The sequence below is a fragment of the Cyanistes caeruleus genome, chromosome 2 (assembly GCF_971803275.1).
Source record: "Cyanistes caeruleus chromosome 2, bCyaCae1.hap1.1, whole genome shotgun sequence".
Classification (NCBI taxonomy): domain Eukaryota; kingdom Metazoa; phylum Chordata; class Aves; order Passeriformes; family Paridae; genus Cyanistes; species Cyanistes caeruleus.
The window spans coordinates 93,292,782-93,305,061 of record NC_141702.1 but is presented as its reverse complement, the minus strand read 5'-3'; the positions used below and the strand labels follow the sequence as shown (position 1 = coordinate 93,305,061).

The window sequence follows — 12,280 nt, the reverse complement described above, 5'->3', positions numbered from 1 at the left end:
CTGGGAATATGTGACAGCTAATGGCTTGAGTGAACCTTTGTTCAGCAAAGACACTAGATCTGAGGTAATCCTAGGTGTCCAGATTTTACTATGAAGTGCCCAACCAATAATGTGACCATAGAGAAACCAAAAAACTAATTTGGCCCCTTGAAGTCTTCAACCTGAAAGCAGGTAGGCTCACTCTGAGCAGATGCCCCTGAAAACAAGTGAAGTAAAACTAATTAGAGCTGTTGTGGCTTCCTTGAGCTACCTTCAGCCCTGTCTGGATTGCTTCCCTCCTACAAGTCTGACTACAAGCCTGTTGGATTACTCTCAATGTCAATGCTGATTTGGTCAGGAACATGGATCAGAATATCAAGAATCCCTCCTCTGGCCTCAGGATATCCCATGAAATTAGGTAAAAATCAGGCTTCAGGGGAGTATTGTAGTAAAGTAAAATGGATTTGCTCCTAGGCCAGCAGAAACATTAAAATTTGTCTTCTCCCTAAAACAAATAATAAGCAGCTCACCAAAATTTGTCAATCCAGGCTTTAACAGCAGGACAGCAGAGTGTTCTCAGCCACATCAAGTTTTTGTCATGCTAAATCACCGGAGAAAATTATTTTTTTAAAACCTTGACAGATGAATAAAATATATCTTTTTTGGTTTAGGTACCAGAATGAGGCTGGATAAAAAGGTCTAGACCAATTTGTCAGCCTAGCTTAATTTAAACAAATATTTCAGCATTATTTGAGCAAAAGAAAACTTTTAGTCCTTATATCTTCTTGTTACCCTGGTCATATTACTAAAAAGATGTTACTTGAAACATTTAAGTAGCATGCAATTCAAAATCATCATATATGATCAGCTAGAACACTTTTTATGTATGCAGTGCTTAGGACACTGCATAGTAACACAGAGCAAGATTTCCTATGGCATTGACATCCTATGACATTGAAACACCTCCCAAAGTTCAGCAAGGTTTGGTCATCTACATCCCTTTGGCTCCTTGGAACTCTACTCTTGCTAGATTCAAAACAAATGCTTCAGAAGGTTGATTTATTTCTAATCTTCCATCAATATTCCTTGTTTCTAAAGGAAAATAAAAAATTAAAGAAAATACTCCAACACCTAGAAGACAGTTGTCTACCCCAGGCTGAACACAGCAGCAAGTATCTTGAATTATTTTGAAATTTTCTGGTGATTTCTCCAGAAGGAGAACCAAGCCCCCACTCCAGGGAAAAAAAAATTAAAATAAATAAATAATAAAAGCAACTTATGGCCTCCAAGAGAGGGCAGTCTCAGTCTAGGGATGATTCACAGAAAGTGTTACAGTTACACCTGTTTTCTGCCACATTCACTGTATGTATCTAAGAAGCATAATGTTTAAATACCACCATCCATCAAAAAATCTTAGGTATAAATCAAAACCCAAAACCTACAAGTTGGCCTGCTGCAAGTTTCAAAGGAAGGGAGATATTTCCATTTTACAGATGCTGTAATGTAAGGAACAGTGCTCCACACATGGATATAGTCCAATAAACATGGCTTTTAAATACTGCTCATCTTTAAACACACCATCAATTTTATAGAAGCCAACTCACTTTGCTTACAAGTTCACCAGCAGCAAGGTCATGGTGAGGTACAATCACACAGATTCTGCAAGATCATATATCAGCATAGCAAAAATGATTGTTTTAAAATTTGCAATTTATGTAACACATCTCCTCAAAGACAAAGATTCTCCAAGGCTTTTTTGTTTGGTTGGTTTTAAGTCACTAGGGGATAGCTAGGCTATGCCAGTCCATTTTTCCTTCTGAGCAGAGGCTTGATTACCTGAACAACTGGGGAGAGAAGACTACACCAGAGCAGAGCCTTTTCTGCTTTTCATCAAAGCCATGGTGTCAGCCCCCAAATACAGCCCAGTATCTTCTTTCTTGCCAGTGAACAGACTGGCTTCTAGAAAGATGCAAACCTTTCCACTAATTTCCACCACTTCACACGCCTCCAAAGCTTTAGACCCATCCTTTTAATACTAATACTTCAGCCAAAGCACCAACTGATGGTGGTCTCCAGGCCCTGTGGAGACACCACATTTTGGGTGATTACATTCAGAAGACAAAAATATTATTTCTGGCTGGAAATAACCCAAGCTGTATAAGCCATTTACCTCAGCTTAGAACGATGTTGAAGGCAGAGCCAACTGCTGACACACAGGAAGCAGCACCCAGAGCTCTGGGTATCAGAGGCAGTGGTGCTTGTGTTGGAGCCATGCAGAGCAGCAGTGCACTGGAGAGAGACACAAGCTGTCCCTCAGGAGCACTGGCAAAGTGCTTACTGAACTAGGGATGGAGGAACAGCTGTGAGCATGGCACTACTTCAAATTATTTAAGTAACAAGACCCTGATTCATGTCAATGAACCTCCTGCTAAGACCTTTAGTCTGGCTGCACACCATCATATAACACCTGTGAGATTCATCTGCTCTTGCCCTGCAGGTGATGAAGCCCACAGACAGGTTCACCAGTCAGAGAAACTGGAGTCCAGTGAATTTTGTTCCTTCAACCTGAATCACCCTCATCATCTCAGAGCTGTACCTCATACTTTTTCTCTACTTCTGTCCCTAAAGCATTCACATCTTTGTTCATGTTGGTGACCAATTTCATTAATTTCCCTAAGATGGTGAAGAAAGTCACATGCCATGTTTTTTCTCCACTGAGAAAGGACCCGTGACCCATGGGAGTCATCAGGAGTTTCAGACAGCAATGACAGTTTCAGGGGAAGAATGCAAAAAAATGAATGTGGGGGAGAAATATCTTAACGAAAATTGAATTTCTTTAGCGTAATTTCAAGGTTGCATAAGAAAACACACAAGGACCTACTTTCTTGCTTCCCTCACTGAGGGAACTAAAAATCCTCCAAACAAATACTCCTTTGCTACAAAGTCCACCTTTGCTGCAAGAGCAAAGATTTCTACCATGGAAATCACCAAATAACTTTTATCTAAGGTGGTGCTCAGTGTGCAGACCCAAAATGTTTTGTGTCTGAAATGACCCAAAATTTTACAGCTATAATATACCATTGGTCTCTACAGAGATAATTCTCTTGAGTGCTTTTACTAGCCAGAGCTAAGCCAGCTACCACTGAGTTTAACAGAACGATTTTCACTGGATTCAGTGAAAGCTGGCCTCAGTGCTACATGGTAAGGTCCTTGGACAAAGAGGTAGGATTTTAAAATTCTCTGTGCAGTAATAAAGTAACAACATATCTTAGGATCTCAGGGCTTTTAAGAAGCCAAAGCCCCACTTCAAAACCACACATCCAAAGTTGGGTATTTCAAGTCACTTGAAAGGATTTGAGTCCATGAGGTGCTAAGCAATTTGAGTTCCCAAGCTTCAAACAAGTAGGGAATCCCAGAAATGCAGCTAATTACCCTAATCACAGCACTATGATTTTTAAGAGAAAAGCCAAGAACACAGGTGTTTACGCAGACAGGTGCATTTCTACTTTTGTAGAAAGGTAGTATCTTGCTTTAAAACATGCAACACATGTCAAAGCCAGCCCTTATACAACCAAGCACAGACAAAAGGATAATTCAAAAACCTTACAGTAAATTTAGGTTTAATGGATCTTGGGAAAGAAAATGGAAGATGACAGAGAGCACTGGGATTTAAGGTGTGAGGCTCTTTGAAGGAGCCTGAGTCTAGACCTGGTGATCAGTGTCCAGACCAGATCAGTGGCATCTCAGGTTAAAACCTAGTCAGGCTTCAGATCCCACTCAGTACCACTGACAGGAAGCAACTTGCATACACAAATCCACACTTTTCACACCTTATTATTGTACTTTGGAGAGTCATCCTAAGACCTGTAATGCAACTGGGAATCTATATCATTCTGGAAGACCTACAAAGAAGTTTATAAAGCTGAAGGCAGCAGGCAGGAGGCAAAATATTTTTTCCAGTAGCAGCCTATGTTAATCTAAAAAGTGGTCTCAGAAGAGCTGAGAGCCTCTTCTCCCCACTCTCCCAAAACCCAGTGTACATATATTACACCTAGAAGCTGGCTACTTACAACTGCTAACAAGTACTGGCCTTTAGGCCAGTCCCAAACGGACTTGGAGCAAAAGCATCCAACTGAGACCAACAGCAACTCTATATTCAACTAGCAGAACTATGCCAAACTCTGCCACAGCCAAATTACTCCATAAAACCAGTGGGGCAGGAGTCCTACCACCTGCCCTTCCTGACACCCTCTTTCCTCACCTGTTCCTGCCATGCTCAGGGTGACAAGGAGCACACCTGAGCATCCAGGCCCTGCTGAGCACCTGGGACACTGCTGCAGCTTGGCAGAAATAATTTTTTCTTTTCCTATCTCACCTCACACCTCATAACGGCAACTTGCAAATCATTCTTGGCAAATTAGTACAGGTCTTCTATTTGAGCAACACTTCTGAGATTGCATTGATGAAAATAAGCAAAACAAGCATTACACTCTTCGGAACATGAAAACGCACCCACAACATCCTCCTTCCTGTTACAGAAGAGTTGGAATCACTCACCCTTGTATGGTACTGAAGGTCTCCAAAGTTTCTTTGTGCCCCGCTGCCAGGGCCAGCCGGCGCTGTCCCCCCGACGGTCACTCGCGATGCTCCCAGCCCGCCCCCGGGCGGCACAGCCCGCCCTGCCCTGCCCTGCCCTCCCCGCCCCGCTCCGCCGGGGCAGGGCGGGGCTCCCTCGCCGCCTGTCCTGGGGCAGTCCCGGAGCCCCCGCTGCTCGCTGGCAAAGCCGGGGAGCTGCTGGCTCGGTTGTGTTGCTGTGCTGTCCCGCCTTCCAAGAAGGCCAGCAGTTCTGTGGCTGCGCTTTGCGGGCACGGCGGGAGCCAAAGCTCCGGCTGGAGCACCGGCCGGCCGAGCGCGGTCGCGCCGGGACTGAACACCGTGGGCGATCTTCTGGAACGATCTTCCTTTCACATGCACTGCCCTTGTCCTCGTCCCCTTTCTCTAGCCTTCCACAGCAGAAATACAAAGAGCCAGGAAGGTTTTGATCAGGTTTGTAAAGCCTGTATAGAGGTAGGAGCTCACCCTGGGCTCCAAACGTCCATCCGAGTGCTGAAGTCACCAATTCACTAAGAGTCGTCTGTGAAAACTTGGCAATAAACCTTACAGCCTTCTAAAGCCCCCTCCAGCTTTGAATTTAGAGAAATTTCTGGCTGGAGGGCCCCAGAACGAAGTTGCTAAATTCGAAACAAGTTAACTAGTGAGTCAGCGCCTTCCTCTTGCTTCCAGATTTGCCCTTTGATTTGCAGCAGCCTATGGGAGAATGCCAAATAAAATATGTGAAATGTAGCCTTGACTGAATTAACAACCTTTTTTTGTTTTGCCAAGGTCAGTAGTATCCAAATTTGGTACTAATAAATCACAAATTAGTTGCCAAAAATGTGGGTATTATTATTATTATTATTATTATTATTATTATTATTATTATTATTATTATTATTATTATTATCAATCATGAATCTGGGGCTCTTCATGTGGCTTACAATATTTTAGCTTAAGGTACAGCCCTGAAGGTTAGAAAGCTTTTTTCCTACCTGCTGTGGTTCTCTTGAAATCAAACCAGCTTTAAAATACTGCCCACTTTTAGGCTTAAAAAAGCTGAAACCACCATTTCCTGTGGTTTTACATGAAACCATACACTTGGTGATGAGTGTGCCTACTGTTGTAAAATAAGGGCACAGGGCATGGCCAGGCAACTCAAAAGGGGTGTTTGTCAGCCCAGAGAAGGGCAAGAACTGATCACAGCTCAGAAGGGCCTCCTTCAGGGAGGATCTTGGATATTTCTGTCCTTTGCTGTATTTCTACTCCTCATTATTTTATCAACAATTATTTTCAACAGCTTTTTGTGCTGCAGGTCCCAGAAGCTAGGCAGCTACACAGAAATTGCCACTTAAAAGAAAATAAAAGATCTCACTCTCATCATTATGGCAATAACTTTGGAAGTATAGCATGGGTACCCACAGTATCTCAGAAAGAACCTGTTAGGGAAAGGCTAACCTATTTTGCTCCCTGATTTTATGATTTGGGGATATATTTAAGACTATTTAGTGTTACCTCCTGTGCGCAATAACTAAAATACAATAGATTAATTCTTCCCATCTCCGAAAGTTAGAATTGAATGAGTGTTAAAAATAATGCTTTTGTGCAAACTCGATATTCTGAAACTTTCAGTGGTCTTACATCTGTGACTGTGAACTTGAATTAATATTAGATGCAAATGGATATCATCTCTCCTGCGGATGAAAATCCAGGGGTTATCAGCAATGAAAAGAAGTATTCAAAGTTGCTCATGGTATTATAAATCATATTTCTATACAGGTTATGTACAAGAAATGTTGTCAGATTCAGCAGAAAAACAAAGGACCATCTTTGCCACCCAGTTGTCTGGGTGACATTCTTATGATTTCAGTGAGAGAAGAACACAGATTTGAAAGCAGCTTATTTACAGGTCTTACTCTTAAGTAAATTAAAAAAAAAAATAAAGTCAAATCACTGCCTCCCACAGAAAGACTAAAGCAGTGAGGGGCCCTAAAGTGATTTTCCTGTTTAAAACACAATGCACAGAGAATGCAGACTGAGACAAGACTTATTTAAAAAAAAGACAGCAAGGGATGTACATGAGGATAGATGGATGAATTATGTTCTGATCATAACAACACTGAAAAGTTGATAAGATTGTACCTACTTTACCCTGACATACCATATGGTAGATGACTCTTTACCTTTTCTCAGCTGGAAATATCCTCTATTGAATGACTAAAGTTGTATGAAAAGGGCCCAGTCATGTTCTCACTAGACAAAATACCTTTTATTTGGGCTGTATTTGATACCATTTGGGCTGTATTTGATACCTTTCCTTATCAGTTTGGAAATCTCACAATAGTTCAGCTATAAAGAATGTATGCGGTCCCCAGTATTTGCTGGTCTACTGATGACAGACACCACGTGTAACTGCAGAGTGGCACAGCACAAATACTTCTGTCCCAGGGGCACAGATAGCTCTGAGGCAATGCAAGGTGCCTGCCCAGTGCAAGGGAGTGAACGTGTAGCAGAAAATTAAATTCTCCTTTCAAGCTAACAGACTCAGCTCTGAAATCTCTCCTGGATATTTTTTTTGAAGGTGAACCCAAGGTAAACTTAGATTCGTGTTAATCTAAGTAGGTAAAATAGAACACATTCAAAAATGATTTCTTATTGTGCATAACTATTTGGATAGATGAATGCCCTTGCATGATGCCAAATATGTTGGTGATATGATGTCACTCAGACACAGTTTTCTTGAGGAAATCAGTTAATTTTCCATAATTAGACTACTGTGTGTATAATAGCTGAAATCCTCTATGTATGATTAGTGTAGTGAGGAAAAAATAATTAAAAAGCAGAAAAAGAAGGGCAAAGAGAGTAAAATAAGCTGCCTTTTTTAATAACATTTTTTCTTATTTTTGTAATAATGCTAAAGCATCTTCAAGGATGCTCTGGAACAGAATGGGGATATCTATGTGCTGACAAAGATGTAAGTTAAGGAAAGGAGTGACTGAGGATAATGTAAGCACATACAAGGCATACTGGAGCCTATAGCAAAGTGGCTGGGAGCTTAACTCCTATTTATGGTTATCATGTTCCTTGCCTAGGTATGAATTAAAAAATTTATACTGAATATGGGTATGTAGGTAAATCTTCTAAAAATCTCACCTGTAGTCTTTTGAAGAGAGAATTTGTCAGCAACCCCTTATACAGTACTCCCCGTGGAGTTGGCTAGGGGCCACCAGGAAGTAAGACGAGTGTATCACACTTCTTTAAAATTTAACATAATCCTTTTTCCTTTTTCCTTTTGTAGCTCAAACAAGGAAATCTTTCATGGAAATCTACTTTAGACAGTGGGGCTCTTCCTGCCTCCAGTATAGTCAGATCATAAATTGTGGGGTATTGTCTAGTCATTAGCTAGAAACCAGTTCTATCCTTTTAACTGACTAAACTAGGCTGACATTTCAGCATGTGAACTGAAAGTTAAACCTCTTGTTTCCAGGTTTATAGTACTTGCTGCAATTTATAGAAGTGGGTAGAAGACATAGGTTTCATATCTTAGAAAAGATTTGGATAAATAAGTCAAATAGTTATTGTGTTTGAGGAAGAGGAGCAGAAGAGGAAGAAAATAAAGCAAGTTATTATCATGGCTAACTAGTGTCCAAGGACAGGGTACGCAGCAGGCAACAGACTCTTCTTCACAGGTTTTCCATACAGAAAAGGGCCAGGACACAACCACCACAGAGATTCTGCCCTTGGCTGACTTCATGACTGGTTGTGTTGCCACAGCAAACTGATGCTTATTGCTGGCAAGGTTGCATTCTGCCACATTTCTGTTTTGACCCCTGGAGCAGTATCCAGGTTCCTCGAGGGGGGCAGAGCTTACCATTTCTGTCACACACCATCCTACTCAGTCACTGTTTTCTCCCATGTAAATATATGTGGCATATATATGTGGCAGTGAAGCTTTCTGCCAGAATTTGTGTGCTCCCAGAATGTCCGTGTGCACGAGCAAATGAGCTTTTTTCTGGAAGGCAGGTTTATTGGATCAGATAAAGCAACATGAAAATGGCCATCCCATTTCACTGTTCCTGAATAGTTTCTCATCAAGGTGTTGCATTGAATCTCACAGATATAATCAGCCCAGGAATCTCTGCATTGTTCAATATTTCCTACTGTAAATATGCCAGCATTTCAATTTCCCAGCTGTAAACTGGAATTTCTTGCAGGGACTGGTCACAAATTCACAGTGATTTTATGATACAGTAAAAGATGTCCCAGTAGTAAGGTGACATGAGGCCTTTATAACAATCTTACAAAAGACTTTCTTCTTTGTTATTCAGGCATAGGAAGAAAAAGTTCTTTTACTGCTATTAGTCTATATAACCTTTCAGAAAAGGATCTATCAATTACAGTTTATAACATATAAACAAACACAGGACCTCAGTTGCTTTTTGCCCTGTTCCATCTATCATATACACCAGTGCAAAGTGAGTATATTTACTCAGTAGGTGATGTGTGGAGAGCTGGATGACAGATACAGTGAAGAAAAGAAAGACTAATAAAGTTACTGAGACCATTCCTGTTGAATCATTTATCAAGTGTTTTGTCAGTTTACAAGTTTTTCAAATCCCAAAGTACACTGAAGACAGAATGATACAGAGTTCTCCAGAATTCCATCATTAGTTCCAGCTGAGTATATTAGTTTTTAATTGCTTTTAGTGCCAATGATCCAATTACCTAGTTAAACTATTATTTTAGTTCTTAAATAATGAGTAAAAGAGCAAGAAGAGATAGAGGGTACATGCATATTTGCATATTTACCTTATGCTTTCCATATGTGTATTTTCTAAGAAGACACTGAAACGGAGCTGTGGCAGTCTCTTTGCTTTTATTTGTTAGCTTCCCTGAATTCCTTATGGAGAATACAGATATCATAATGCCCTAAATGCTTTCTAATTATGTATTTGTTCAGCAAGTCTCAAGACATCCTCATTAATTTCTTTCCTCGTAAATCTTTAAGAACTGAAGAAAGGATTTTCCTCTATATCCAGGGATCAAACCTTGCAGTTCAGTTAGGAAATCAATTTGGTTTTGCTGAATGACTTGATTGGAAAATAGGAGGCATAGGATACTGTTTGGCTGACATTACAGTAAACCTTCTACAGTAAATTGGTACAATTTTGGTACAAAATTGGTACAAAGGTCACAAAGTGATCTTACAAGATCACTCATTTTCCACATACCCAAGACCTTTCAATTTTAAAAATGTTCTTGTCCTTGATATACTGTTTTAAAATATGTCTCCATATTCAAACCAGAGGAGAAGCTAATGTCATTTCTTCTTTCACCCAAAGAGGAGGCTGCTACTTCCACTTTCAAATTATGGTCTCTTTTGCTCTGTTTCACTTTCCTTTTCTCTCTCCAAACTTGTTGTCACTTTGCCAGCACAGTTGAAACTAACACGTAGCAGGACAGCATATTGTTGCCATCACTTTTGCTGCAGTTTTTGCCAATTTTAATTTCCTTTTTGATATAAATTTTCCATAGTTGCTAGGGCACAGTAGGGTACATAACTGCTGTGGCAACTGCATATGTTTAGAGAGTTAGAGATGTTCATGCCTGAGTAGCAAGTGTCTCTTCACTATGTATTTCAATATCTGAATATAATTTCTCTGTAAAGCCTGATGCATCTCATATGAGCATCTGTGCTGAAGGCCAAATTTAGAGTACGATGTCAGTAATAAGATATTGTGAGTAGGTGAAAAGAATTCCAAAGGAATTCCAGAAGCTGAATTTTTGGTAGTCAGGCACTGAAAAATACCTACAAAATATTTAATAAACGGGCAAGTCAGCAAATGCTGTTGTATATAGACACCAGCTGTTTCAGACCGCTCAGATTAGGCAACCTTCCGACATACTGTATCAGAGTGCTGTTACTTGGAAAAATGGGATAGGACTGGCGAAATATTTCCTTATACTACAGCTTTTAGGCTGTTAAAGTAGCCAGGTAGTCTTCCTTAGATATCTCTTATGAAATAAAGGACTGCAGGACACACACTCTTGCTATAGATTTTTATGCAGTTGGGTTTATTTGTGGTTAAAAAATTAATTAATAACATTAATTAATGGTATCATAAGAGGAGTTACCTCCTCTTTACATATGGGAAATTGAGTCACTGGCTAAAACAAATGACATATTGTCATAGGGTGACTTTACCTTTAAGTTAGCTTTGGGAGCTAGGGAAGTTGAAGCTGCTGGAGGCTGATGGGAGCCTTTTCTCCTGACCAATTATTGGTCATTTCTGATAATTGGTGGCGGTTTTAACCATTGAGAAGTGAGATCAACTTGTGAACACCACCTTAAGATGTAAAGCCAGGGCTCTCTTCATCTTTTTGATTTCCGGCTTCTGAAGAGGTAACAAGGCTCTGTCTCGGCCTCCTCCCCCACTCCAGGCCGGACAAGGCTGCAGAGGGCGAGGGGGGCGGTGGGAGGTGGGGAGAGAAACGGCCTGGCTGGGTTTGCAGTTTCTGCTGCTGGACTGAAACCTGAAAACATGAACATCTGCAGTTTTCCAAGACTTTAACTCTTTTACTGCCAGGATGAGACTTACAGATTACTCCTTTTTCCCAGAGAGACAGAGAGAGAGGAGGATAATCAACATGAAGAAGACATTATAAAATCATCAAAGACAGTGAAGAAAAGAGTAAAGTTTTAGATGGGGAAGAGAGAATAAGGAGATGCTTTATAAGCTGAAATATTTTTCTGTTAAAGCTATGGAGATGGACAACAGTGTTCTGAAAAAAACTCCTTTAATTCATGACAGAGTATATTGGGAGGAATAGAGTGTTCTAAGTGTGGATTTTGAGCAAAATGTGGAGTAGTTGTGATACAGTGAGGTGCTAGAATAGAAGGAGAGAAGTAATAGTTGAAGATTTGGGGCCTTTAAGAGGCAAAGAGAAAAACTTCTGTTTCCAGGGAAGCTCACAGAGACAGATGAAGAGAACTTTTGCCTTTGAATAACTCATCCTTAAAAATGACATCCCTAGACTCATTGACCCATACCTTAGAGTGATATGAAATGGGAAGAGACAACTGATGACAGATCTCCGGGCAGCTGGCATCAGAGAAATAGAAAGCTATAACAGAAATAGTTTTCTTGTGAGAAACTCCATAGATTAGCAGAAGAAGACTTCTCTTTCTCTACAAAGGCTGATGAAAAGACTCTAGCAGGAATTGGGACTGTTTTAAACACCAAAGTTCCAAAGTTTTTTGTCTCTATGTTGTCATGTGAAGAAGGGAATGGTTGGATAGTGGGGGATAAAGGGGTTTTCTGAAGGTTTATTCTGGTGTTCTTATTCTTGTAGTTTTGTTAATAAACTTTCTTTATTCCTTTTAAGTTTTAAACCTGTTTTGCTCTTGTTCTAATCCATATCTCACAGCAAGAAATAACTAAGTTTTCTAGTAATTTTTTTAGTTACTGCTTTAAAACCACGGCACATATCCAAGCCTAATCTTTAGTCTTACACCCTACATGAGCAACCATCCTTCCAACTACAGCAGTAGATAAAATAAAATTCCTCTTAGAAAGGGAAAAAGGATCAAAATTCTCATATGTGCACTGCTTTTAAAAAGCAGACAAAAAGTTCCTGATGCACAGAGGTACCAGAAAGAGCTCTGTGCATAGGAAAATGCTGAGTAGATACAGTAATTGACACATGC

General features: G+C 40.3%; 1 long non-coding RNA gene across 3 annotated transcripts in view; it reads right to left on the bottom strand.

Moving 5' to 3' along the window:
• LOC111927605 (uncharacterized) overlaps positions 1-12,280 on the bottom strand; it is a 142,126-nt gene that overhangs the window by 80,512 nt on the left and 49,334 nt on the right. Inside the window, exon 1 of one of the 3 annotated variants that reach the window (XR_002863657.2) lies at positions 4,537-4,635. The exons of the other annotated variants lie outside the window; for them this stretch is intronic. This is a non-coding gene — a long non-coding RNA (uncharacterized LOC111927605). Of the gene's footprint in view, positions 1-4,536; positions 4,636-12,280 lie in introns of those variants that run through there. 3 annotated transcript variants of the gene reach the window in all.